The sequence below is a fragment of the Juglans microcarpa x Juglans regia genome, chromosome 8S (genome assembly GCF_004785595.1).
Source record: "Juglans microcarpa x Juglans regia isolate MS1-56 chromosome 8S, Jm3101_v1.0, whole genome shotgun sequence".
NCBI classification, from domain to species: Eukaryota; Viridiplantae; Streptophyta; class Magnoliopsida; order Fagales; family Juglandaceae; genus Juglans; species Juglans microcarpa x Juglans regia.
Window position 1 is genome coordinate 2,419,906 of NC_054609.1, and position 4,871 is coordinate 2,424,776.

Sequence of the window (4,871 nt, forward strand, 5' to 3'; positions counted from 1 at the left end):
CTATTCTGAATCTCCTTTTTTCTTACCCTTTTTTTCTCTCTGCTTTAACGCCTTCAGTACCATGTTCGAAGTTCAAGCCGAGCCAGGTAACTACTCACTTCCTTTCTAATCATAACCTGCATCACAGACAATAAATCTGGCGGAAACGTCTTTGTACTGTATTTATTATCGGGCACTGCAGATGGTGAATTACTTTTCCTATATTCTCGGCGAGGCGGCGAGGCAAGGACTCTACAAAACTCGTAGGAGTCGGTCCCAGGCATGGACAGACTGAGAAGAGTCGACGTCTCGTTATTGTTGTCCCGGTTGTCTTTCTTGTTTTGGTTATGAATCGGTGGTGACTCGTCCCTGTGGGAATCGTTCAACTTCTCGCTCCAGGCCGAATAACGTGCGAGGTGGATATTGCAGGGAGACTCGAATCGCTAACGGCGGATCCAGATGGGCTACCTGGACTGTAATGTCGACAAGAAACCGTCACAAGAGGAGGCGGTCCCGCAGATTTCTTTTGCGGTCGTTATAGAATTTCGTCTAAGGTAGTTGTAGTGGTGGCGGCGGTGTAATCGCTCATCAATGGGTATTTCCTCTTCAGTGTAGAATTCCAGTGGTTCTTGGTCGAGTTTTCCGTACGGCCGTTGAGCAGCATGGCGATGGTGGCCCCCTTGTTGCCGTACTTGGCGTTGGCCTTAACAATGATCTGGTCCTCCTCTAGCGTGAAGGGCCGGTGCTCCACCTCCGGTGAAAGTTGGTTGCACCAACGAAGCCAGCACTACTAGCCTGACCGCCCCGCGATCGCCTTGCTAATCACAGACCAGCTCCAAGCCGCCTGGCTCTACACTAGCTTCCGCAACATCTTATCCTCCTCGGGGCTCCACGGAATCTTGACCCGATCTACGTCTCTTTGTGACGCCTCCATAGCCGTGAAACCTCGATCTATTTATCAAAACCCTTAGCCATATATATGTTTAATCGAAGGGAAAAAAAAGAGAGAAACTTTTCACTGGGTAGATGAGGTGATGAGAGAGAAGTCTGGGACCTCTTATGGCAACTGGGTTACCGTCTGAATGACTTATTTCTGAATTCTGGGAGTTCTGAGCAGCTTATTGTTGGCCCATTATATGCTTCAGTTTCAATTTTCCTTTGCTCAACTCCCAAAGGGTCAAAATATATTCTTCATTCGAGACAGAACAGAGGAACCCCAAGTAGATTGATCATTCCTCTTTTTCCCAGGAAAAAAACTCTATAATTTTGGCACATACAATTTTATATAAAAAAATAATTTTTTTTGCTTTTATCTTTGACCCAAAGTGGATATTTTCTTGTGTGAGTAGTACGAAACATTCATGGATTCCCAATAGAAAATGGAGAAGAAAGCACACCTCTGTACTTGTTTGCAACGAAAGAGAAAGATAACAGATAAAGAAATATTATTGACAAAACGAGTACATTGATGCAGGCACAAAACAAACCCACACAATTACTAATCTGCAATCCCAATAATTGTAAATTTTGAGAGTACAGCACAATCTAAGGTAACAACAGAGACCAACCAGTGAAGTAAAACAAACACCATCTTAAACCCTAACCAAAAACAGAGAAAGACGAACAGAAATCATGTAATGGTGGCCATGTGGGTAGGGCAGCAGATATTTAACGACCTTGGTGGGGAAAGATCTTCACGTTCTTCGCATAATTCTCTGCTGGGTTTTTTGGCAGTGAAGTACTGATTTCCAGAGAGGATGAAGTGGGGTGGTGGTTAAGGGAGCAGAGATGTTTTGCAATGGATTTGAGTATGGAATCAAGAACCATCTTCATCACCGATCTTTTCTTTCGAGGAAATATGCTCCCTGTCTTGGGTATGAAGCGGGGCTGCCCAACCTCAGCTTCCACCATTTCCTCAGTACCATTGCTCAGCTCCATCTCCTCTCTATCTCTATGTAATATGGGAATTCCGAATATGGCTTAAGTTGCTGAATTCTGAACGAAGAATGACCGTGAAGAAACCTCTATTAGTAAGCCCTTTTAATGTGGGGTCTGCGGGATATATGACTGCCACGCGTCCAACGGGTTATGTGTGGGGACAATCATTCAAAAGTCTTCAACAAGTTGCAATTACAGAAGCCTCCATCTCTTTCGAGGAAATATGCCTCCTTTCTTGGGTTGATGCGCTGGCTTCCAAACTCAGCTGCTTTCATGGCTCGTGTGGGGTTTGGGGATGACTGCCGCGCGTCACTAAACCTCCCAAGGAGTTCCTTTTCTCTACATCCACAACCTATCAACGCCAAAAACTTGCATGCCAAAGGAAATTAAACGTGTGAGGCTCCGTGTGGGGGTGTTTGAGAACACAAACGCAACCTTAATCTTAGTGATCATAGATCTTATCATTACATGATCACGTGATTAAAGAATCGTTCATTATCTTTGATTCATCCACGTTGTTTACTACCTTATATCATCTAATAATTATTAGTTATTATATTTTCAAATCGGTGGAGTGCATAACACATTATTCATGTCACTTATATAGTAATATTTAACTTGTAAGATTCAAATATTAAATTTAGTTTTTCAAATCAAATTATATTATGTAAGTATTTTATTAAGTGTAATCTACACACTAACTTGTAAATATACTTTTTCAATAATGAAATGATAAAGTTTAAAAAATATTGTTAAAAATAATATTGATTTGATATTTATATTTATATTTATATAGTCTATTCAAGGATAATAGAATGAAGATGTAAAATGAATAAAGGATACAATTCTAAGCCTTCAAACAATACAATAAATAATATAAATAACGTGGAATTAAACGCATTTTTGACACTGTCCACCAATATTGTCATGAGTCACGCGCAATAAATGGGGTGAAAGAAAGACGACAGAATTGGCAAAACGAGCACGCAACCAACCTATGAGATAAAAGACCATTTGGTGTCGACAGTCCTTCTCTCTCCAAAACCTAGCGATTAATGGTGACCACCACATTTTCAACCAAGGCTACCCTTTCTCAAATGAAAATGAATCCTAGAAATCTTTTCATTTCCTCTTTTTCGCACTATCCAATTGCTTCTCGCCAGATGGCTTTGTGCCCACGTGGTCTTCACATGCTGACGTTATTTTCTACCGGTCCAGAATCTATCGTTCCTTTTTGGTGGGAGCTTCGTGCTTCGAGGAGTGATGCCAGTGTGCGGTTCAGTTTTTGACTGGGGCGTATTTATCGGTATAAATTATATATATATATATATATATATATTTTAAATATTTTAAAAAATATATATTAATATATTAAAAATTACTTCTTTAATCATTAAATAAAAAAATTAAATACATAAACGATCAAAATAAAATAAAATAAAAAATCAAATTTCTGAGACATACTAATATTTTTCTTAATTACCTTTGTATGTTCTACATGAGGCCTCAACTAACGAATCTATCTTCATGACATCCTTTTCTCGATCATAAGTCGAGAAGTTATGGGATCAAAATCGTTGTATTTTATTTCCCAATTTGTTTAATTATTCTATGCTATAAAAAGAAATAAATTTAGTTCTCAGCAAGCTTTAACGCTAGAGTTGTTAGAATATAAAGTAGAAACTAAAGATCTAAATATATTTCTTTTTATAATTTCAAGTTTAGTATATAAGTAATAAGTTTTGAAAAGGAGAAAAAAAAAATTAAATTTCAAAATATCTAAAAATATCTGATAACGAACCAAAGCATGATTTGTTAAAAAGTTTTTCACATTTACTCACGAGACAGACTATAAATTGGATAAAATCTTTTTTTATATATTAATCATTGGTACTCAATGGAACTTTCTACGATATTTCCAAAACAGTGAGACAGATTCATTACGATGGAAAGCAGTTGGGGAATGGTGGGGTTATCTATGTTAATTGCTTCATCATGAATGTGAACTTCACCACAAAATTAAGTTGAAACTAATAAAAATTCTAACAACAAATCATAGTAATGTGTTCGACGATCTTCTCACCTGCAGGTTGATTTCTTTGTGTGGTTTTTTCTAGGTAGCATTAAATAAGGGAATGAACCAATGGGACTGAAGCGTAAAGACGAAGCTAAGAATGGAATATTATGAAGTGAAGATGCTGATGAAACGATTTTCCTTTCTTTCTTTATTGGTTACTTTTTTTTTCTTTTTTTTTTTTTCTTTTTTTTTGTGAAAGAACTTATTTATCGATAGATATACTCTAATTATAAAAAATAAAAATAGTTACAATCTTTTTAAATTCTCAAATAAAAATAATATTATAAAATTATATTCTTCTTATAATATTTTAACTTTATAATATTTTTATTTAAATTTTTTCTCTCTTTCCTCAAAATTAAATAAACATCAAATTTAAATTATCTCATTATTATTTACGAAATATTTTATTTTTATTTACTAATTTTTCATCCCATCTTACTTTTGAAATGAGCCTTTAATCATACGTTATTTTGGGGAATGGTAATATTACGTACAACTGTTGCGTAGATTGGTTGTAAAAAGTATGTCCTGGAAAAAATAAAAATAAAAAGTACCGATCGAAGTGATCATTAGATCAAATTGAAATTTTTTTTCTTTATATTTTTAAAACATTTTAAAAAATAAAAAAAAATCAATACACTAATAATAATTTTCTTAATTATTAAATAAAAAAAATATTGAAAAGAAATTAAAATACATAAAGTGACAAGAAGATAAATTAAGTAACAAAATAATAATTTTTAAAAAAAAAATTATACTATTTTAAAGTGGGGTTATGTAAAGAGTAACACTACATGTACATGAATTTTGTTTGAATTAGTGTCTCGAAAAGTACATTTCATCTTTTTCTTTTTTTTTTTCTTTTTTTTCATGT

At 35.1% G+C, this 4,871-nt stretch overlaps 1 pseudogene; it reads right to left on the reverse strand.

The window, feature by feature from the left end:
- Nucleotides 1-274: 274 nt before the first annotated feature.
- On the reverse strand, nt 275-1,350 carry LOC121244750 (annotated as a pseudogene).
- Nucleotides 1,351-4,871: the final 3,521 nt, after the last annotated feature.